Below are 22,858 nucleotides of genomic sequence, written 5' to 3'. Positions count from 1 at the left end.
TTGAGTCACTTCCAAGAGTGCCTTTTCCAGTCAGTCTCCCCTCATACCGCGATTTAGGGAGACCTATCTTCTTAAGGCCAGGAATGAAGTCAACACAAAACCCGATAACATCCTCTGTTTGATGGCCCATGGAGATGCTTCCTTCTGGCCTAGCGCGGTTATGGACATATTTCTTTAGGACTCCAGTGAACCTCTCAAAGGGGAACATATTGTGTAGAAATACGGGCCCCAGGATGACAATCTCGTCGACTAGATGAACTAGGACGTGCGTCATGATATCGAAGAAGGATGGTGGGAACACCAGCTCCAAACTGACAAGACATTGCGCCACATCACTCCTTAGCCTTGGTACGATTTCTGGATCGATCACCTTCTAAGAGATTGCATTGAGGAATGCACATAGCTTCACAATGGCTAATCGGACGTTTTCCGGTAGAAGCCCCCTCAATGCAACCGGAAGCAGTTGCGTCATAATCACGTGGCAGTCATGAGACTTTAGCTTCTGAAAATTTCTCTCTGGCATATTTATTATTCCCGTTATATTTGACGAGAAGCCAGTCGTGACCTTCATACTGAGCAGGCATTCAAAGAAGATTTCTTTCTCTTCTTTCGTAAGAGCGTAGCTGGCAGGACCTTTATACTGCTTCGGAGGCATGCCTCTTTTTCGTGCAAACGTTGCAGGTCCTCCCATGCCTCAGGTGTATCTTTTGTCTTCCCATACACGCCCAAGAAGCCTAGCAGGTTCACGCAAAGGTTCTTCGTCACGTGCATCACGTCGATTGAAGAGAGGACCTCTAGGTCTTTCCAGTAGGGTAGGTCCCAAAATATAGATTTCTTCTTCCACATGGGTGCGTGTCCCTCAGCGTCATTCGGAACAGCTAGTCCCCCGGGACCATTCCAAAGATTACGTGTAAATCATTGACCATAGCAAGTACGTGATCACCGGTACGCATGGCGGGCTTCTTCCGGTGATCTGCCTCGCCTTTGAAATGCTTGCCTTTCTTTCGACATTGATGGTTGGTCGGAAGAAATCGACGATGGCCCAGGTACACATTCTTCCTGCATTTGTCTAGGTATATAATTTTAGTGTCATCTAAACAGTGCATGCATGTGTGGTATCCTTTGCTTGTCTGTCCTAAAAGGTTACTGAGAGCGAGCCAATCGTTGATGGTCACGAACAGCAACGCCTTTAGGTTAAATTCCTCCTGTCTGTGCTCATCCCACGTACGTACACCATTTCCATTCCACAGCTGTAAAAGTTATTCAACTAATGGCCTTAGGTACACATCAATGTCGTTGCCGGGTTGCTTAGGGCCTTGGATGAGAACTGGCATCATAATGAACTTCCGCTTCATACACATCCAAGGAGAAACGTTATACATACATAGAGTCACGGGCCAGGTGCTGTGATTGCTGCTCTGCTCCCCGAAAGGATTAATGCCATCCGCGCTTAAAGCAAACCATACGTTCCTTGGGTCCTTTGCAAACTCATCCCAGTACTTTCTCTCGATTTTTATCCACTGCGACCCGTCAGCGGGTGCTCTCAACTTCCCTTCTTTCTTCCGGTCCTCATTGTGCCAATCCATCAACTTGGCATGCTCTTCGTTTCTGAACAGACGTTTCAACCGTGGTATTATAGGAGCATACCACATCACCTTCGCAGGAACCCTCTTCCTGGGGGGCTCGCCGTCAACATCACCAGGGTCATCTCTTCTGATCTTATACCACAATGCACCGCATACCGGGTATGCGTTCAGATCCTTGTATGCACCGCGGTAGAGGATGCAGTCATTAGGGCATGCATGTATCTTCTCCACCTCCAATCCTAGAGGGCATACGACCTTCTATGTTGCGTATGTACTGTCGAGCAATTTGTTATCCTTTGGAAGCTTCTTCTTCAATATTTTCAGTAGCTTCTCAAATCCTTTGTCAGCCACAGCATTCTCTGCCTTCAGCTTCAACAATTCCAGTACGGTACCGAGCTTTGTGTTGCCATCTTCGCAATTTGTTATCCTCCTCAATTTTTTTTATTTTTTCCTTCAACAAATTGTTTTCTTCTTCAACTAAATTTAACCTCTCGACAATAGGGTCGGTTGGAATTTCCGATTCACATACATCCTACATAAATAAAATCTATGTCACGTTGGTCGGCATAATTTTCATAAACAATAAATGAACCAATAGTTATAACTATAATATATATACCACATCCGAATCATAGACAGGACGAGGGCCGACGGGGCGGATACCAAAACCATCGCACTATATAAGATGCAATAATAAAAGTAAGAAAATAATACAAGTATCTATGTAAACATACAAGTAAGAATATTTTTTCCTTTCAAAAAGAAGATAAGAACAAGAGGCTCACCACAGTGGTGCCGGCGATGAGCTCGGCGCGGGTGATCGACGACGGTGAAGACGGGGACGGGGCGTGACGGACCGCTAAACCTAGACAAATATTGAGGAAAATGGAGCTTGAAGGTCAAGCTTGGAGAGGAGAAAGCTTAAGTAGTGTGGCTCGGGCATTCCATCGGACACCTTGTGTGCATAGGAGGTGAGCTAGAGCACCACCAAGCCCTCTCCCCCTCTGCCAGAAAAAACAGAGTAGTGAGCTCTGCTCTTACGCGAGGGGGTATATATAGGCACCTCATTGGTCCCGGTTGGTGGCATGAACCGGGACTAAAGGGGAGCCTTTGGTCCCGGTTCAAGCCACCAACCGGGACCAATGGTGGTGGGCCAGGAGCGAGGCCATTGGTCCTGGTTCGTTCCACCAACCGGGACCAAAAGGTCCAGACGAACCGAGACCAATGGCCCACGTGGCCCGGCCGGCCCCCCGGGCTCATGAACCGGGTCCAATGCCCCCATGGGTCCCGGTTCTAGACTGAACCGGGACTAATGGGCTGACCCGGCCTGGACCGTTACCCCCTTTTCTACTAGTGGAGGAGGGGAATGTTGATCCACGCGATGCCATGTGTTTCGTCTGGACCCATATCATGCACCCCGAGCCAACGGGCCAAAACATGCGCCGCTAGCTTTCTCGATCCAAACAACGAGCTAGTGTCCACCATGCGCAGAGATGCTCATGTGGACAGGTTTGCTAGCACTAGTGAATAACGCCGGATCTCGGTGTGTAATACGTGTAGTCGCGTGTCTCTTTGGCGTGCCTGGCATACCGAAGGGACTCGTCGAAGGTCCAATGAACCACGGTGGGGTCAATGCTGGATGTATGGTATGGGTCAACCTGGCTAACGGTGCATGGTTTGAGTTTAGGTAGCTAGGTTTGCATGGCTGGGGGGCTAGATGGCACTTTAAAGGGCAGACAAACTGCCGGCACAGGTTTTCTCCCGGCAGATAGAACTGCCACGAGAACAGCTGCCGGGGTTTAATTCTCCCGGCAGATACACTTCTCCCGGCAGTTTCGTTGCCCTTTCCCATCTATTTGCCGGCAGTCCATTTTCTCCCGGCAGATTGTTCAAGAACATGAAAGTACAATTGCCAGCAGTTCAACTGCCAGCACAAGCAGGTTTACCCGGCAGTTATTATGCCAGCATGTTGATTTCACTAGCAATTTGTTCTGGGCATCCCTATCCATTCATTATGTTCAGGCAATCATGACATATCACACTATTTATACATACACTTCATCAATCAAAGTAACATATAGGCATCATCAAAACCGTAAACTTTATTCGATAAACACAACAATACAAGTAGGCTGTTCCAGAAAAGAAGTACATATAAGCTTCCATATATAAGGAGGTTGTTCCACAAAATGAGAAGTACATATATGTTTCTAGATGTATCACACTACCAAAATGTAGTACCACAAAAGTAGTACATAAATTTCTAAATTTGCCACAACCAAAATGAGCAGAGCAAGTCTCCAGGTCAACAAATAAGGTATATGACATTATCACTCCATCAACTTAATTGTAGGTATTCCAAATCTTCAACATCTTGAAGGTCCTTCCAAACCTCCGTGAACTTGCATACATTTGCAAAACCTGCAACAGAACAGAAATTCAAAATGGAGATTATAGCTATGGCAGCAGGTAAGGAAGCAGTTAAGAAAGCAAGATAAACACAGGAAAAATCTGTGAGCTGCAGACCACATAGAATCTGGGACTAGAAACAAAGACCAGGTGATATTTAAGTGACTAAGGGCCAGTTCTACAACCCTTTGGCTTCCATATAAAATTTTCAAGGCTTGCATATGAATTTTTTTACAAGGCTTCAGCTGCTCACACTGATGGCATGGCATGACTGCTCACACCGAGACATGTATGTGCTTTTTTATTTGCAAACATATGCTAAATGTGAGGCTTTTTTCTCTATGACATATGTACAAAACTTGATGTTCATGATTCTCTATACGTGTCCTCCTACTTTCTAAATTTACGTACATATTTCCTTTTCAGAACTACAAATTTTTTTTGTCAACAAAAGCTCTTTTTATGCTCTCTATACATAGTTAAATGGAAGAACAATTGGGGGGGGGCTACTACTCGTCCCCACAAACCAAGTTGAATTAGCCTAAAAAATTTAACTAAGGATTTGTACAAACAGACAGATAAACAAGCTGATTTATGCACTGGTTTGTGACCATGTGCTAGTATGTTTATTGGTCAAGAGTAAATCGTAGATTTGAAAACAACATTAGAAGAAAACATATACAAACAAATAAGCTCATTGAAGTAAACATCTGGTTATCAGAAGATTCAGAACCAATGTAAGCCATTAGGAATGTAAAACCAAGAAGCACGGTGCAAACTAGGAAGAACAGCATGGACCAAAAAGTGCAAACTAGGAAGCAAATATGACACATCCTTTCACAGTTCCAATTCCAAGAGTTGCAGCCACAATTATTGCATGAAATGTTTTTTTGTAAACTTGAGTACTGTACAGATTTCAGGACATGAAAATTCTTGGAAACATGCAAACAAAAATACGAAAGATGATTATGTCATCTACAACTCTACTTCAAGAACCAGCTGGCATGCAAGAATAAGAAACTATATCAACAACCACAACCGGCGACATTCTTTTCTAATTTATTGTGATGAGAGTGTGAAGCATGATTGCAAATAGTAAAAACCATTATCTCTAGAGAACGTAGAGCAGTCAGTGGCGGAGCTTGAAGGAAATCTCAGGAGGGGCGAAGCTACAAGAGAAAAAAAATTCAAATACATAATGTATACAACCAATTAGATATTTATATCGAGAAACTTGGATAATTTATATTCAACTGAATCACTTCTTTTTCTTTTGCAAAATGCATCAATTGTTTCCCTTAAGCAACACTGCTTCCTTCTTCTGTAAATGAGACTTTCTATTCAGCACAAAATATAATTGACAGAATCAATGACCTAACTAGAATTTTCCCCAACTAAGAAAGAAAACTCAGAATCAAAATGCTCGAAATTTCCACGACTCCCAGAGGGTAGAGAGAGCCAGCAAGGGCATTTTACTCACCATCTCAATGTGGCACTATGCGTGGTGCCAAGACGAGGTCAGGACTGCAGAACTGGAGGGAGCCCCTGACCACCAATCCCTAGCCTAGTCGGCTGCCCGCCAGCAGCCACCCCCATGCCGGCAAGCCACAGCGGCCGCCGTCCAGTCCGCCGGTGCACCACGCCCCCACCCCCACAGTCCCACACTCAGGTGTCGGTGGTCGCCGGTCAAACAACGAAATCTAAGTTTGGTCACTCGCTGCGGAGTCGCTTCGTTCTTCTCCAGGCATGCATCAAGGAGGTGCTTACTGCCTAGTAGATGATTAATGGGTCCGCCGTTGAGAGCAGTAGATGCAAAAATAGACCTTAATCAAGAAAAAGAATGACCCACTTAGACCTCCTCAGCTAATAGCCAAGAGAAACATGAAATTACCTCCTCAGCTAATAGCCAAGAGAAACATGAATATTACATCCTCAGCTTGCTTGTGGTCGTCTTCCTGCTTTTGCCATGGACTTGTCCACTTCCAACTACATACATAGAAGGAAAGTTTTTTAAGCAATCAATGCAATGTTAGTGTCCTTGCCCTGGTTCATCTTTTAAACCATAACAATGAATCAGCATTCCTTGCCATAAGCAATCCATAAACATCAGATGGGAAACTTGACAAGTGAAAATAAAGGATTATAAATAGAGAATTGTGTTTTGCAAAGTTGGTATTATGGTATTATAATAAGCAAAGAAAACGAGCTTGTTACTTAATTATACTTTGACATCTTGTACATGAGCTTTTCACAACAACAAAATAAGACATCTTGTACATGAGCTTTTCACAACAACAAAATAAGACATCTTGTACATGAGCTTGTTCCTTATACTTTCACGTCCAGGTAAGCGAAAACAACAAAACACTTGCACTTATAGTTTTTTAAGTGACATCCAAAGCCATGAAAGTAGGCTGCTAAATTATCACAATATTTGCATAAGATGGAAGCTCATAAAAGAAGCGCTTATAATTAAGTAACAACATGAACCAGAATGAGTAGAGTATCTTACATATGTTTTGGTTAGTACACAGTGAGCCGAATATCCAATCTCCCTTCCATACACAAAACTTCGAGTAGTAGTGAATTCATTTCGTAAAGCTCACTGTGTACATATATGAACAAGATCAAAGACCTACCCATGAAGAATTTTTTACCAAATGAGCATTGCACCCAACTTGTTAGGCATACAAATAAGCCACCAACAGTAAATGCCATCTCATTCAAATACTATGCTTGTTACCCTATGAACCATGAGGGTAGAATACAGAGAAAATAACAAGATAGAGCTCTATTTCTGTTTCCAACAATAAGGCAAGTGCACAACCTACGGTACAGTTCACCTAATGCCACAGTTATTACAATTCAACAGGCACAGCTATATTTAAGTGAACTGTGTCTAATTGTACCAGTGTGTATAGCCAATATGCGTCCATGTAATATTTCTATTTATTTGTTTGGAGAAAATCTTTGTAAAATGTGTAGTCCTACAATCAAGCACTCTGCAATATAGGAAAGTAAAACTCAAACAAGATAGCACTTGTTTGCCCCTGATGCAACAGAAGCCTAAATACAAAAGCTATAGAAGTTAGGTTACCTGGAGCAAAGATTTATTTAGGCTAATAGCCTCTTTGAGGTTCAAAAGGATTAAATCAGAACCCTCACCTACAGACAATACAAATATTACATCAGAGCAACCAACGGAACCACCACTGATTCGACTTGCCTGCTTGTTCTTCTCTCATAAGAAGATAATAAATCCACACACCAACACTATTGCATTCACCAATCCCATTCAAAGAACTCCTGGCTCCATCGGCTGCACGAGGATCATTAAGAAAAGTAATAGCATCAAGAACATCATCTAGGACAAAAGCAGAAAAACGAAAATGAGGGTAACAAGGATTCGTCGCGCACGCCATACAGCGTTACAATCTTTGCGCCCTCTCCGAAATGGTGATATTCTGCTGTGTGGCGACGCACCTTAGGGAGGAGTCCTACTCGAGGGAGGAAGCTCGCGAAATAGGGCGGTGACGAGGGAAGGCGTTCGGCGGAGGAGGGTGGTCACCGGTGGAGTGGCTCGTCGGCAGTGGTTTTCCGTGTCAGTTGGGTGCTCGACGGTGCTACTGTGGGGTGGTTCGGGGCGACGACCGCAGTGGTCGGGTGGAGGGCAGTCATGGGCGGTGGTGTGGTAGGGGCCAACGGCGGGGCTGCATTGGTGGGGGCCGACGACGGCTGCGGCTGGGTTGAGGACGGCCGGCGGCAGTGGGACTGTTGGGGGCGGTGGTGCTTGCTAGCGCTGTTGTGGGGTGGTTGGGGCGACAGCGGCGGTGGTCGGGGTGGTGGCCGACGGCAGGGCTGTGGTGATGGGGCGCGACGGCGGCAATGGTTGGGTGGAGGGCGGCCGGCGGCGGATCAGATCTGGTCGAGGGTAGGAGTTTTTTTCTAGAGGTCGAGGAGTGGGACGTCGATTTGGGGTGGCTGCGGCCTGGGTTGAGGGCCGGCGCGTCTATAGTTCGTTTGGGACTTTCGTACCTCGCGCGCTTTCCCTCACCAGCGCGCGCTCAGGCCCAATATTTGCTCGATCTCCCTCCCAACAGGGTCCCGGCAGTAAATGGGCCAGGTTTGAGTTCTCCCAGCAGATAATGTGCCTTAAAATGTACCGGCAGTGTGTATGCCTTTGTTGCTCAGGTTCTAATGGCAGTTTCTATGCCTTGAGGTACTTGTGCCGACAGTAACAAATGTCCTGGCAGTTCATTTGCCCTTGCTCAGCTACTTCTCCCGGCAGTTAACTGCCCCTAATCAAGTGTTGTGGTGTAGTGTGAGTGCGCATGCGTCATATATATATTGTCAAGGTTGAATGGTGGTTGTCTACGTGGCCATGCGTGCATGCATGATGTGGGTCCAGTTTGCATGCGGCGCACGGGATGTGCCTTGGTGGGCAGGGCCCACAACTTGCGGCACAGAGTTCTGAAGCAGATCAAGGGGCGGGCCCCGGTCTTCGTCCACAAGCAGGACTTGTTCCCTCTCGATGGCTAGCTCCGGGATGCATTTTGGTCTCGTTTACACACAACCTATGTGAAGGCTTATGCGTGCCTCTCTCGATGTTCGACCACACCCACACCGCGAAAGGTCCCAAGAAATTTGGATCCCTCATGAATTTGCATGGATTATAGCGGCGACACACGAGACCCGTCATTTTTTGCCCATAACAATGGCTCTGAGGTGGCCCTGCCCATTGGTCGCACATGGCACATATATGGACCAGAGCTTAGCAAGGAACAGTCACCCCAATCCCTGCTGTGATTTCATGTGGCCGCGGTATAGATCCTGAATTTCCGAGGATACTGCCCTAGAAATGCGGCAAATGTCCCGAATGTGGCAAGCGCGGGCTCCGAGAAAGGCCGGGACCTTGCATGTGCTTTTGGATTGTTCTGCGTTGACCCGAGAGAGAGCATCGACGAAAATGGAGGAACGGACCCGCATTCATTGCGCAAACCGGACACGTTACCTCAAGGTAGCTGGATCCAAACCATGCACCCCCGCCATCTAGACCCACGTGGTGCACCACTTAGACACTAGACCCACATCACTTACGCCGGCCCCCAAGCCAACCATTCCCTGTGTAGACTCATATGCCGCACCCCGCAAAATAGCTTACCACAAGACTTCCACCCCGATTTCCACAACATGCACCACTACACGTAAGTGTCCAAACAATGGACTATCGTGTTATCAACATTTTTTTTACCAAAACAAGTAAGTTGTTTTTAAATTGCCTGAAAATAGCAAGGTTTCTATTAAATTATAATTTCATTAATTACACATTATAACATGCATTTTTTGTCCCTCAAAAAGGGGTGCATTACTTTTTGTAAACCCACAAAATTACTTCCTTTCCCTCGAAAAAACGAATCCTTCTTCACCCTCTCACGATCACGTTCACGGTGGCCTCGCCCTATAATCTAGGAGTGGTCGATCCAATCTCCCCATGGGGGACAACTTCCACGCACTATCTATCTTGGTTGGTTGCAACCATCTTGCCATCATGGTTTTTTATGGGAAAATCACATTCTTTTGTTTTTCCTTCCAAAGATATGTGGCGAAAAAACATGGAACAAAAATTGTAGAAGGCATCATGGGATACGTGCACATGTTGTCTTTTTGTACTACAAGTGCACTTGTTGGCAAGTTGCATGTGCACGTGTCATGTTTCATTTTTTATTGAAAATTATGTTGTACACCTTTACATAGACGCTTGAATTATTGTTTTCGTATGTTAATAATTCCTAAATATTGAAATTCAGCATGCACATAACACATGGCTTCCATGCTTCGTCAGCGACCGCTTGGATTCGTCTGGTATATGCCCGCTGTCTGGTATTGGGTAGGGGAATGTGGATCCATGTGATACCATGCGTTTTATCTGGACCCATGTCATGCACCCCAACCAATCGGGCCGACATCATGTGCCGCTAGGCTTCTCGATCCTAACCATGCGCTAGTGTTCACCATGGGTAGAGATGCTCAGGTGCACAGGTTTGCTGGCACTAGTGAATGACGTCGTATCTCGGTGTGCAATATGTGTAGTCGTGTGTTTCTTTGACATACCTGGCATGCCGAGGGAAGGGACTTGTGTCGGAGGTCCAACGAACCGAGGTGGGGTCAATAATGGATGGATGGTGTGGGTGAACCCGGCAAACGGTGCACGGTTTGAGTGAAGCTGGCTAGATGTGCATGGCTGGGGGCTAGATGGCTAATGAGTGCGCATGCGTCTTGTGTACATTGTCAAGGTTGACCGGTGAGTGTCTACTTGGCCACGCATGCATGTATGGTGTGGGTCCAGTTGGCGTGCGGCGCACGGGACGAGCCTTGGTTGCTAGGGTCCACATCTCGCGGCACGGAGTTCTGAAGCAGATGAAGGGGCAGGCACCACACACTGTCCATAGGCCAGACTCATTTCCTCTCAATGGACAATGGCTCTGAGGCGGCCCTTCTCTTTGGTGGCACATGGCCTATATATATGGACCAAAGAGCTTAGCATGTGATTGTTACCCCATTCCCTGCTATGATTTCATGTGGCCGCGGTATAGATCGTGAATTCCCAATGATACTACCCTAGAAATGCGGCAACTGTCCCGAATATGGCATGCGGGACCCAAGAAAGGCCAGGACCTAGCATGCGCGTTTGGATTGTTCTCCGTTGACCCGAGAGAAAGCACCGATGGAAACGGAGGAACGGGCCCGCACTCAGTGAGCAAACCGGACGAGTTACCTCTAGGTAGCTAGATCCAAACCATGTACCCCCGCCGTCTAGCCTCACGTGGCGCACCACTTACGCAGTAGACCCACACCACTTACACCGGCCCCCAAGCCAAGCATTCCCCCGGGTAGACTCATATGTCCCACACCACAAAATAGAATTAGCACAAGATTTTCACCCCGATTCACCAGGTTACTACCTTGTGCACCCCTAGCCAGCATGATACACTACATGCACCTAGAGCCACCTGGGCCCATAGCATGCACCACTACATGTACGTGTCCACAAAACGAACTAACCCATAATCAACTTTTTTTGCCAAAACAATTTAGTTGTTTTTATAATGGCTTGAAAATAGCAAGGTTTCTGTTAAATAATAATTTCCTTAATTACAATAAGGTCCATTTTGTAACTACGCAAAATTCCTACCTTCCCTCGAAAAAAAGAATTCTTCTCTCACGATGATGATGGCCTCACCCTATAATCTAGGAGTCGATCCAATCTCCCCACGGGGGCCAAGTTGCACGCAATAGATATTTTTGGTTGGTTGCAAATTTCTCTCCAAAACGGTTTATTATGAGAAAATCACCTTATATTTTTTTACTTCCAAAGACATGTGGCGACAAAAGCATGGAACAAAATCGTAGGAGGCACGGTTGGATATGGGCACATGTTGTCTGTTTCTACTACTACTGGACCTGTTTGCAAATTGCATGTGCACGTGTCATGTTTCAATTTATCTTGAAAATTATGTTGTACACATTTACATAGGCGATCGAATTGTTGTTTTCATATGTTAATAATCCCTAAATATTGACCACGTGACACATGTGGTAAGCAATCCAAACAATTCAAAAAAATCCCTAAATATTGAATTTAAGCATGCTCCTAGAAATTATCAGTCATAGAACCAACATCTCTTTCTTAGAGATTAAGGTACTTCCACATTAAATCTAATACAATAGATTCAAAGGATCAACTTAATACATTAATAGCACATAGGGATGTAGCCCAGGAATCCAACGAGTAGAGAGAAAAGGAGGAACACAAGCTGGAAGAAGAAGGATTAGCCAGCAGCGGCGCCATCAGCCTCCTAGCCTCACAACTCCAGGTCTCCAGCCTTGTGAACTCCAGTTTTTTCCTGTGAAACACGAATGGCAAAGTTGCTGTTACAGGTTAGGACTTAGTGAAAATTACAGTTATGCTGAAACAGTTATAATGACAAACAGTGTTGACATGATGGTTACAACAAGCAAACAAAACCAAGCTCACAAGTGCAACTTACTTTTAACATCAAACAATTATATTAACATGGCCACTTTAGAGCAAGATTTTACCATGCAACATAAACTTGTCATAGCAACAAAAGGCATGGCATGAAAGTATTGACAACATAATGCAAATAAATTTTAGGAAGCATGTCCATAGAAGTTATATTTTTAGTGGCAACCTTCAAGCAAAGTTGCATAGTTTTATAACAGAAAGGGTTGCTGTTATTGGTAGAGGCACACTGAGGTTGGCTAGCCATCGAGGATGACCAGTGGGCCAGGGGCCACATGACTGGGAGCATTTGTGTGTGCGTGACTGCCGTGGGACCCGGATGTCAGTGGCTTACTTTGAAAACAAAAGGGGGGCTTATAGTTTAGTGGGAACCATCAATCAAATTCACAAAGTTTTATAGCTGACAGATTTATACTTGCTGAGATGCACAGAATAAAATGATAGCATGTTGGAGGCAATAAATAAATATGCTACATGGCTTGTCATGGCATCTAATTGCACAGAATGCTAGTACAAATCATGGAGAACAAGACATGCAACATGAGCATCTCCATAAGAGCTGGTAGCTCTACCAAAAAGCAATCAATAACTCAAAAAAAGGTTCAAATATAGTATCAAGCACTTAATAATAGAAAGACACATATTAAATTTTTGGAGTAGAAGTGCAGGTGAACATCAAATACTACCACTACAAGAGTACAAATTTAGCCTAGGGTTCATATACATCATAATCCAGCCCCAAAAAGCATGTACTCCATCACTACCACCACAACTATAAGCATGAGCAGTAGGAAGATTAGGAGTGGGGAAGCTTACTCTGAATAACGGTACCGCCGCTGTTCAGACGAGGGGAGCGGCGAGGGAAGCGTGGAGAACGGCGGGGAAGCGATGTGACGACCACTGTCCTCCTTCTCTTGCGCTTCGGAGTCATCTCCGACTCGGTTGGAGGCTCCACAATCTGCAACGGCACCTCGTGCACCGTGGGTTCCTGATCCAGTGGATGCTCTACCCTGGATCTGAACGCACACCACCTCCGCCTGGTCCACGGGCTGGACGAATCGACCTGCTCTATTGCCCAAAGGAGGATCTCGATCTTGTTCTTTGGTTGTGCGGGAGGGGGGAAAAGCTTTGCCTTCTCCATCTTTGACATATCCTTGTAAGTGGCCATTGCCGTCCAGTTCATCTGCCTTATGTTGTGAAACCAAGAACGGATGTCCAATAACCTGGCCATCTTGACCTGGTCTCCACCGGTGATCTCCATGAAGTCGGTGTTCTCGCCACCAGCGATCTACTCCTCCATCGAGGTTCTTGCGTGGATGGAAGAAGGGGTTGGGATGTGGAAGAGGAGACGAGCAAAGTTGCGGCCGCGAGAAGGAGGAGAAGGAGAGGGAGGAGATTTCGCGGTTGTAATGGCGATGGGTGACGGGAAGGACGATGGCGGCGGCGGTTCTGCATTGGATGAGAGGGGCGGCCCGTGATTGTTTTCTTCCTATGACTTTTTTTGAGACAATTTTTTCCTATGACTAAAATTCCAGAGATTAAAACGGTTCCAAAAAAGCCTAACCACTGAAAAACTTTGTATAACAAATATAGATAATTCGGGCCAACCAAAGCCCACAACATGAATTAATAGTACGCTTACAACTTAAATAACACCAAGACAAATATAGATAGATAGATTTTTAGCTAAAAAGGATAGATAGATAGATAGATGGCCGCCGCTTCTCCACCAGGCTCCTCCTTGCTCCTCCTTCGGGCGCCCTTCACTGCTCCTCCGTGGTGTTGTTGATGGGGTACAGTAGAGTGTGCATGCGCTCGCCGGTGGGGAAGACTTTTTCATAGTCCGTGAAGATGTTATGGGTGATGAAAGCTATGAACTCGCAGCCACACCAGAACACGCGGCCTAGGAGGTAGAACGCATCGAAGGGGTTGGTGAAGTGGGCAAGGATAGCAACCACAACCCCGTTGTGGATGACCTCCTCGACTCGGTACATCCTTGGAGATCCCCGAGGGAGGTGCCCGTAGTCGGCCCCAAGGAAGAAGTCGGTGAACCCCCTTGCACCCCTCCACCTTGACATCACCCACACACGAAGGGTGCTCTCAACGTACACCCCGGCGGGGTAGAGCATCTCCGGCACGGTGGGGGGGGAAGCGGTAGGTTGGCCCGGTGTACTGCATGGCTGCAGCGGGCTGGTTCTTGGGGCTGTTTGTGGTGAAGAAGAAGAAGGGCAGGCGCAAAATGCAGGTGGGAGAGTATGGGAGATGGATGAAGGGTGTGAGAGGAAGAAGAACATGATAGGTGGCTTAAATAGCCACCGTGGCAGTAATGGGTTCAAATGTGAACAAATTTTCCACCCACCGCGGCATCAGGAGTGTACACGCGTGGGAAACTGTAGTGTGAATCAAAATGCGAAGTTTAAGTGATGCCCTATGTGCCGTCAGTCGGGTCAACCGGGGACGGCTCTACGGCGCGTGCTAGTTTGGGTATGTCCACGCATGCAACATAGGCTGAAGCGGACGCATGCATGCAACCGCATGCAACGTAGGCTTGCTCGGGCACATGCAATGGCGGCGGACATTGCTCGGTCCAACGGGTGGGCTTCTTTACACACCCCAACGACATGATGCATGGCAGCCCACCCTCGAGCGCAGAATAAAAACAGGCACATAAAAAGTATTATATGATTTATCGACGCGAAAGCCATAGATAATCCTTACAACATCAAAAAGCTACGAAACTTGGCAACGATGCTAGTCATGTTGGTACAAGGTTCTTGGTCCAATTCAAGGATGTCGACAAAAACATGCTTCGAGACGGACCCTTCTCGTCCCGAAAGGCCTTCCATGAAGCACGTGCAGAATGACACCAAATTTTTCCAGGATGTAAGTCCAATGAGATCAACACTTGTTCATGTTGGCTAGTGTGGGACTGACCATCGAAGGAGATAAAGATTGACACTTGTTCATGTGGGCCCATATTTTTTTTACATTTGGTGTCAATAGAACACAAAAAACAAACATGACTATATGCTTTTAGATCTTCACCCTCCCCAATTTGTTGGCCAACTCAGCAGGTTTTGCCTTAAGATGCCACCTCTTTCTGTAAGGTGCAATTGATGTGGTTTTGGAATGCTGGTTCTCTTTCCTGCAGAACCGACATTTATAGACCGTTACGCCAGTACACAATCTTTGCAGCCATGAGCCACTTGAAGATTTTCTTTCTGAAAGCTTCCCTCAGCTGTTGGTAGTTCTCCCATTCTTCCAAATCTGCAATCTGGTATTAGAAGAAAAAAAATCTCATGCCAGCGAATTGTACATTACATCAAAGGCAGGCATAAATGGATTGTTTTTTCTTTGTATTGGTTTCCTAAAACTTTGGTTATATGAAAGACAGGCATAAAGTGGAATACAAATGATCCATTCATCTAAATATGCAAACCCTAGGACTGATAACCGTACGATTAATCAAAAAAAGGCGAACAGTACGATTGTCTATACAAATAGCAAGGAATAACAAGAGAGAAATTCCTTGGGTTAACCTCGAGAAGGCAAATTCTAGGGTTAATATCTGTAGACACTAGCCGATTCGTCGTCGTTGCTGCTGTGTTGGATCAGCTGCGGCGGCGAATCGGCGGCGATGACGTCCTTGTCGACCAGTTCCTTCATGGGGTCCACATCCGCCGCATGGAGCGCACCAGCCACGCACCCTCCCCCGGCAGGTAGGATCATCCTCGCTGGAAAGAATGTGGGCTTTTTGGCGGCAGCAAGTAGTAGGCAGCGACAAAGCCGTGGGTGGATAGGCAGAGGCGATCGAACGCTGGAGGTGGGAGCGAGATTTGGGGAGTGAAAATTCAATTTGTTTGGGAGAGAGAGGTCAAGGCCGCGCACAATTCGTCATTTTTGAAATTTAGGTAGAAACATGCACGTATACGACATCGTGCACACCCAGAGATTTGCCCGAACCAACCAACCAAACAACCAAGTAAAATAAAAAGTGCACAATGTCGGTCCACAAACGTGGCAACATAAACCGAACACAAAAATAGTGTGTTAAAAACAGAAAAATAGGAGGGACATTTTTTTTGTTTTGCGTAGTACTACTAAATACTAGAAGGGAGAACTACTGAAAAAAAAATACTAGAAGGCACAGTTGGCACATTTAATTTCACATGGTATCTACTAGCTTTTTTGTTCATCGCTATCTATGTAGTACCAATTAGGTAAAATGAATGGATAATTATTAAACCCTAGCTATTGTCAAGGTTTATCGGTGTGTGTCTACGTGGCCAAGTGTGCTTGCACGGTGTGGGTCCAGGTGAGTGTGATGCACGGGACGGGCCTTTGTGGTTAGGGCCCACATGAAGCGGCACCAAATTTTGAGGAAAGTGAAGGAACGAGCCCCACAAACCATCCGCATGCCGGACATGTTCCCTCCCATTGGCTAGATCCAACATGCGATATGGACTCGTTTACACTTACCCCGCGTGAGGGTTTATGCATGCCCCTCTCGGTGTTTGACCATACCCTTCATGGGTCATATGATGAGACCACGCCAGGCCCCGTGATGCACCGCCTAGGCACAAACCGGGCGCGTTACCTCTTGGTAGCTAGATCCAAACCATGCACCCCCGCTATTTAGACCCAAGTGGAGTAGCACCTAGACACATGACCCGCGACACTTGTGCCACCCCCTGAACCATGCATCCCCGCCGTGTAGACTCATATGTGGCCATGTGTGCATGCATGTTGTGGTTCCAGCTGTGTGCGATGCACGGGACGGTCCTTGGTTACTACGTCTAACATCACGCGGCAACGAGATTTGAGGCAAATGAAGGAATGGGCCCCGCACTCCCTTCACATGACAGACACATTCCCACTCTGTGGCTTGATCCAGCATGGGATATGGCCCCAGTTGCCCACAGCCTACGTGAGGGCCTACGCATGCCACTCTCGATGTTTTACCACACCCTCTAGGGGTCGTATGATTACACTTGCGCTAGGTCCCATGAATTTTCGGCCCCTCGATAATTTGCATGGATTATAACGGCAGCTAATGAGCATCATAGCCTAGAGAACGGCATCGAGGCCACCCCTCCCTTTGGTAGCATATGGTGCATATATGGACCAAAGAGATTAACATGGGGCTTTCATCCCAATCCTTGCTATGATTTCATGTGGCCACCGTAGATCTTGAACTTTCGATGTTACAACCCTAGAAATGCGGTAAATGACCCGAATATGGGAGGGAGGGGGGCAGAAAGGCCATGCAATAAACGATCCCCATAATTTTATGTTTGTTTTATCTGGCAAGACAAACAAGTTTTTTAAAATAAGGATTTTTAGCATGTTTAAATAAGGATTTTATAATTTCACATTATAAGGTGCTTATTTTTTTCCTAAAACAAATGTGTTGTAAACGCACAAAGCTCCACATTGAGCCTCTCACCATCACGTTCACATTGAACTCACCCTAAATGAGGTAGATCGAATCTCCCCACGGGGGGCAACCTCCACCTAGTAGCTAAATATGGTTAGTTGAGAATTTCTCCCCAAGTCGTTTTTGAGGCAAAATCACATTCTTTTTTTTCCTCCAATATTGTGGCGAAATACATGGAAGAAAAATCATGGGAGGCACGGTGGAACGAGTGCACCTGTTTTCTCCCTCCAAAAGTGCACTAGTTGCCATATTGCATGCGAACGTGTCACCTGTACAAATAATTGAATTGTCGCTTTTATTTTGTTAACAATTCCTAAATATTGAATTTCAGCATGCACCTACCCCGTGTCAGTTAGGTCAAATTTGTTTTATCCAAGCTCCGCCAGCAACCGTGCAGATTCTTGTACCATGCACGTGCTGCTCCGGGCCTCTGGCATCCGCTACCGGACAGGGGAATCTAGATGTGATGCAATACAATTCATGTTGACCCATATCATGCAACCTTAGCCAACCAAGCCGACAACATGCACCGCTAGCCACCTCGATCTAGACCATGCGGTAGTGTCCACGATGGGCAAAGATGCTCAGTTGAACATGTTTGCTGGCACTAGTGCATGATGCCCAATCTCGGTGTGCAAGACGGGTAGCCGTGTGTCGCTTGGACATGCTTGGCTTACGGAGGGAGGGACTGGTTGGAGAACTAACGAACCGAGGTGGGGTCAAGGGTGGATGGATGGTGTGGGTCAACTTGGGTAAAGGGGAACAGTTTGAGGCCATTTGAACAATGTATGCCATGGCTATGGTCATGAGCTACCTCACTTGCATTACCACGAAATTTTTCATCAGGGGATAGTGTAAACCTAAAAAATTTGAGTTTTATTTTTGGATATCCTGTTTGTTACATTTATGGCATCGTGTACAACAAATTTGGGGTTATTTTGGAGATGGTCAAAAAATCACTTCATTACAGACGGATCGTTTGGTCTCACTTAAGCGAGTTTTTCTAACAAGGTGGTTTTTTCGACCACATCCAAATCACCTGAAATTTTGTACACACGATCTTTTCATAAACATAGACAGAATTTGGAAGTCTTCTAATTTTTCTAGAATTTTATATAATTTATAGTGGCTCAGTGAAACTCAGGTACATACCTCTGACTTTACCCTAAGGGGACAGTGTAAACTTCATTATTGCTGAATTTTCTTTGATAATCATGTTTATTACATGGATGTGACTGTGTAAAAAAATTGGATGATTTGGAAAATAAAAAGCCCACACCAACTAACAGGAGATATCAAACCCCACGGCCTGCATACGACTAGAAACCCAACCATATGGGCCAGGATGCAGGCCCGTGGGATGTTGATTTCTCCCGCAAGTAGGCCCCACAGGGCGTACACAGAAGTGGATAGGGAACGTGATGTTTCAGTGAGAGAGGCTCATGCAATTGGTCTCTTAGCCGTGTATATAAGTAGGTGCGCGCGCGTCTCGCTTGGCGAGGTGGGACTAAACTCCCGCCATCCATCAGTTGCGCCCGGTGCGTCTCAGTGTTTGGCCAAATTTTGTTGGGCTGTCCCAGGCGAACCTCACCCGCGTGCTGGACCACGCGTCCCTGTAGATGGTTGGGCTGGCCCATCATGTATGCATATGTTTTTTCTTTTTTCTTTTTCACATATTTTCTTTCATTTATTATTATACAGTTCTAAAACAAAGGTTGTTGTAAACGCACAAAACTCCTTCTTCAGCCTCTCACCATCACGTTCACGTTGAACTCACCCTAAAATCAAGGAGAGGTAGATCGAATCTCCCCACGGGGGACAACCTCCACGGAGTAGCTAAATATGGTTACTTCAGATTTTCTTCCCAAGTCGTTTTTGAGGGGAAAATACAATTTTCTTTTTTCCTCCAATATTTGTGGTGAAATACATGGAACAAAAATCGTGGGAGGCACGAGGGCTACCTGTTTTCCCCTTCAAAGTGCACTTGTTGCAAAAAATGCATGTGAACGTGTCATATTCCACATTTTCCTTAATACATATTGTACACCTGCACAAACAATTGAATTTTCATTTTCATTTTGTTATCAATTCCTAAATCTTGAATTTCAGCATGCACCTATCCCATGGCGTCTCATCCAAGCTCCCACATCAACCACCCAGATTCTTCTACCATGCATGTGTGCTGCTCCAGCATCCGGTACAAGAGAGGGGAATCTTGATCCAATGTGATGCGATTCATGTCTACCCATAGCATGCACCGCTAGGCAACCGGGCCGACAACATGCACCTCTAGCCGCCTCGATCCAGATAATGGGAAACATGCTCAGCTGGACATGTTTGTTCGCACGAGTGCATGATGCGCCAATCTTGGTGTGCAAGACATGTAGCCGTGTGTCGTTTTAACATGCTTGGCATACCGAGGGAAGGGACTCGTCGGACATCCAACGAACCGAGGTGGGGTCAAGGGTGGATAGATGGTGTGGGTCAACTTGGCTAAAGGTTTACGATGGGTGTCTACGTAGCCAAGTGTGCATGCATGGTGTGAATCCTGTTGTGTGTGATGCACTGGACGGACCTTTTTGGATAGGGCCCACATGAAGGGGCAACGAATTTTGAGGAAAATGAAGGAACGTGCCCCGCACTCCGTCTGCATGCCGAACTCGTTCCCTCCATTGGCTAGATCCAGCATGCGATTTGGCATGCTTTCCACATAGCCCGTGTTAGGGCTTATGCGTGCCACTCTCGGTGTTTGACCAGACCCTTCATGGGTCATACAACGAGACCACGCCAGGCCCCGTGAAGCACCGCCTAGACATAAACCGGACGCGTTACCTCTTGGTAGCTATATCCAAAGCACATGCAGACCCGCTGCCTAGACCCACGTGTGGAGCATCACATAGATGTTTAGACTCATACGTGGACATGCATCCTCTTGGTAGACATTTAGACTCATGTGTTACCTCTTGGTAGCTAGATCCAAACTGGACTCACACCACTTACGCCAGTCCCCGAACCATGCATCCCCGCCGTTTAGACTCATACGTGGACATGTGTGCATGCATGTTGTGGGTCCAGTTGAGTGCGATGCACGGGACATGCCTTGGTTACTAGGTCTAACATCACGTGGCATCAAGATTTGAGGCAAATGAAGGAATGGGCCACACACTCCTTTCACAGGTCGGACGCATTCTCTCTCGATGGCTTGATCTGACATGCGATATGGTCCCGTTTGCACACAACCTATGTGAGAGCCAATGCATGCTGCTCTCGATGTTTTACCACACCCTCTAGGGGTTGTACGATGACACCACACCAGGTCCGGTGAAGTTTTAGCCCCTCACGAATTTGCATTGATTATAACGACAGCAGACCGACATCATAGCCGTAGAGAACGGCTTCGAGGCCACGCCTCCCGTTGGTAGCATATGGCACATATATGGACCAAAGAGCTTAACATGGGGCACTCATCCCATTCCCTACAATGATTTCATGGTGGCCGCATAAGACCTTGAGCTTTTGAGGTTATAACCATACAAATGCGGTAAATGGCCCGAATATGTGAGGGGGGGGGGTGTGAAAGGCGACACAATTACCTACCCCCATTATTGAAGTTTGTTTTTTCTGGAAAGAAACAATTTTTTATAAATAAGGAATTTTCAGCACTTATTAATAACGATTTTATAATTTCATATTGTAAGGTGCATTCTTTTTCTCTAAAACAAAGGTGTTGTAAACGCACAAAACTCCTCCTTGAGCCTCTCACAATCACGTTTACGTTGAACTCACCCTAAAAGGATTTCCCTCTTTTTTACGATTTTCCTTTGTTTTTGTTTTTAGACAAAATGATTTTGCTTTGTGTTTTTTTTATTAGTAACATAGGGTTTTACTTTGTGACTGGTAAGCGGCCTGTGGTCCTGTTTGGTTGTTTCTTTACAAACTAGACCCACGTGCTGTTATTTTCTGTGCTTGACACGGATATGGTCCGTGTCATCACCCCCATCGCCCACACACCCCCGGCCCCGTCACCCCCACCCTCCCCACAAACCACCCCGCCGCCTACTTGCCTGGCCGCTCTCGACGGTTGGAGCAGAAGAGCGCGGAGTGAGATTGGGAGGCCGCCAGCAAGCACCTAGCGACTACCGGCGAGTAGGTGAAGTGAGAAACCCTAACTTGTAATCTTCGACTTCTTTGTTCCTTGTTGTGTTGTCGTTTCAGGAGTTGGATATGGTTTTCAAAGTCAGAGATTAGATAGTTAGGATTTTTAAATCGGAGGTTAGGTGGAAGGCGATGCAGAGATTGAAGGAAGTTTTCTACATCGGTGGCTAGCTGGGTATTTTTTTCTAGGGTTTCAGTATTCCAGGGTTTTCATAACAATGAACAAGTGCAGATGCATAACACAATAGTAGCAAATTTCAGCAAACAATCCTTTAAAATCTTTAAAAAATATTGGCCGTGTGCACTGGCGAATCCAGGAAGAAACCAGAGGGTGGGCTCAAAACTTATAAGATGGGCTAGTGGGTTACATTCCTTTTTAGGCCGAAATAGGTTGGGTTTAGTAAGGAAGCCATTAACTTGTAGTCCTAGATTGCAAGTCAACTAAACATTTCTCAGAATAATATTTACTGCAGTGTTTTTTTGCAGAATATGAAATTTTGATCCAAATATTTGTATCTTTGTAGGGAAATAACAATAAACTCCTAATTATGTTACCCAAATTAGTTCATATTTTAAAGATTATAAATATGAGGGTGTACAATATATCAGAGTTTTTAGGAATTATTTTAGTCTTTATTTTGTGTGGTTATGTAGTACCAGGAAAAAGTGAAGTAAGTTTATTTTCTCCAACATGACAGACAAGTGGCTAATTGAGTTGGTTACCCTGACAATCCTTCGTCCGTCCATAACAAATTTTCTTTTCTTTTTCAAGGAACATATTGTTGGATGCGGATGTATGTAGATGGGCTGTATGTTGAAGGTGTGCGTGTGTACATTCGGGTGGGCCGAGTAACAGCAGTAGTAGGATTTATGTTTTCATAGGACTTTTCTCAGAGATTACTGTTCAGTCTCAGACACTACCTCAGTTGTGCTGCAGAGGAGGAGGGGCCTATGCCGCGCGTTGACGCTCGGGGTGAGCCCGTGCTGCCGGTCGAGGATGAAGAGAAGGACATGTCTGAACAAGCTGTGGTGCGGCGGGCACGCGCTACATTGCGGGGTTATGAGGAGTGGAGGGCGAGCCACCTGCTAAGTTCAAGTGTATGATTGTTGATTACTGATGCAGTACCTTCGTTGATTATATTGTATGATTGTTGCCTAGTGTGTTTACATGCATAAGCCCTTTTCTTAAATTCTCATCCTTTGCTTTTCTTCATTTTATTTTGTTTA

The 22,858-nt window shown here is 45.9% G+C and overlaps 1 long non-coding RNA gene across 7 annotated transcripts; it reads right to left on the bottom strand.

The window, feature by feature from the left end:
• Positions 1-3,670: 3,670 nt before the first annotated feature.
• Positions 3,671-8,021, bottom strand: LOC125531512 (uncharacterized). 7 transcript variants are annotated; one of them, XR_015608735.1, is made up of 5 exons: positions 7,479-8,021; positions 6,508-7,314; positions 5,851-5,981; positions 5,476-5,765; positions 3,671-4,007 (listed from the first exon to the last, which is right to left on the bottom strand). It is a non-coding gene; the product is annotated as an uncharacterized LOC125531512 (long non-coding RNA). The 7 variants fall into 7 exon arrangements; XR_015608733.1 differs by having other exon boundaries at positions 5,476-5,818; positions 5,887-5,981; XR_015608732.1 differs by having other exon boundaries at positions 5,887-5,981.
• Between the last annotated feature and the right edge of the window lie 14,837 nt (positions 8,022-22,858).

Source organism: Triticum urartu, chromosome 6A (assembly GCF_056163025.1).
Source record: "Triticum urartu cultivar PI428250 chromosome 6A, HENAU_Tu73, whole genome shotgun sequence".
NCBI classification, from domain to species: domain Eukaryota; kingdom Viridiplantae; phylum Streptophyta; class Magnoliopsida; order Poales; family Poaceae; genus Triticum; species Triticum urartu.
This window is presented reverse-complemented; position numbering and strand designations above follow the sequence as displayed.